Genomic DNA, 1,767 nt, shown 5'->3' with positions numbered 1-1,767 from the left:
ATCTACAATCCTACCCTCCATCACCAAACAAAGAATTCTCATTTCCTTCCTTTACTCTCTCATAGGAGTTTGTCAGTTCCTCTATTCAGCATTAAGTATTCAACTTTCTAATATAGTCATTGTATCTTTTAAGAATATTTCTGCCAGCAAATATTTTTTTTTTAATTTTTATTTTCCTTATGGAGAAAGCAGAGCTTATGTTCCTAAAGAGTTGAAGAATAATCTGGCTTCTTGTGCTCAGGAAATGTCACAAAATCCAATTCACTCTTTGTTCTTGACTCGAATCATCCTGGATTTCTTCTATAGGCCAACTTCATTATCAGGCTCTTCCACAGTGGTTGCAAGATGGCTATAGCAGGTCTAGCCTTCATTTTCCTCTCAGCTTTGTGTCCATCTTTCCTTTAAAGCTAAATAAAACAAAAATCCTAGGTCCAACTTTCATTGGTCAAAATTATATGTCCATATTTTTTAACCAGTCACTGTGGTTGAGTTAGTTTATGCTTACGGGCTGAGCTAAATAGAGTAAAATCCTGGACCTGAGAATGATATAAACCTCTCCAAACAACGTGAGCTGAGAGTGGGGGAGGGCTGTTGATCCAAAGAAACTCCAGGCTGTTAGACAAAGAAGATGGATGTTGGGCAGCCAAGAAATGACAAATGTCTACCATGGTCAGGTCTTGTCTCCCAGGGGTTTCCACACCGGGTTCTACAATACTGTTGGGACCCCCAAAGAACCTTTTTCACAGAAAAGTATGAAGAAGCAAAAGATTTGGGGCTATTGCATCTCTCCTATGTTTCAACCCAAATATCTCACCCTTTAGTGTTTTATATATCTGACTTCTTTGTAAGCTTTTCTTTAAAAAATTTTTTTCTTAACTTTAAATAAATAAAACCATTGTCAGACCATTATGCTTAATTTTGGAATCGTGTGTAATTTTAACTTTCTGTAAGCACTATTTTTGATATATTCTTTTCCTAATCTCCTCCCCCTTTTCTACTTTAGTTCCATATTTTAATCTTTGTAATTTTTTTTTTATATTCAGTCTGCTATCTATCTAAGATTTTAAAGTAGGCCATGCTAAATTGCTCTTGTTAACTTGCCAAAATGAACAAATTAAAAGTTACATGTTTGTATACAATTAGTATGACTTAGATATAATTAATTTGAAAATGATTAGATTCTGTTTTTTCCTCCCTTTCTACCATCAGTTGAAAGAGGGTTATTGCCAGCCTGCTTCTAAATTTTTTTTTTTTTTTGCAATGCAGAATCAGGAGAATGGGTAAATTAGGGAAAGCATGAGAAACNTTTTGAGCTCAACAACTTTCTTAGCTTTATCTGACAACCCATTCTTCCATGTAAGGTTGGAAAATAGTTCTCATGTCATCTTGGATCAACTGAGAGAGTCTATGTGAAGCACTACTTGGAGAAGTGACATAAAGACACGAACTCAACTGGAAAGAGTGCAGTGATAGACTAGTAATGTCTGCCACAGGAAAGGGAGTGCTGCTACCTTAAGGCACGCAAAAACAATAGATGCCCACTACACATAGCATGCATCATGGACTCCCATTCCTACTCTACATCCTAATTCCAGACATTGGAAGTATTATACACATCACACCCTCCTATTCATCTCTACCTCTAATAAATGTCCTTCTCTATTCCTCTCTGCCCTTTGATATTTTATTAATCATTGTTCTAGGCAATCTACAATCCTACCCTCCATCACCAAACAAAGAATTCTCATTTCCTTCCTTTACTCTCTC

Source organism: Galeopterus variegatus, unplaced genomic scaffold (genome assembly GCF_000696425.1).
Source record: "Galeopterus variegatus unplaced genomic scaffold, G_variegatus-3.0.2 Scaffold303, whole genome shotgun sequence".
Lineage (NCBI taxonomy): Eukaryota > Metazoa > Chordata > Mammalia > Dermoptera > Cynocephalidae > Galeopterus > Galeopterus variegatus.
The sequence above is the reverse complement of the archived record's forward strand: the minus strand, read 5'-3'. Positions refer to the sequence as shown.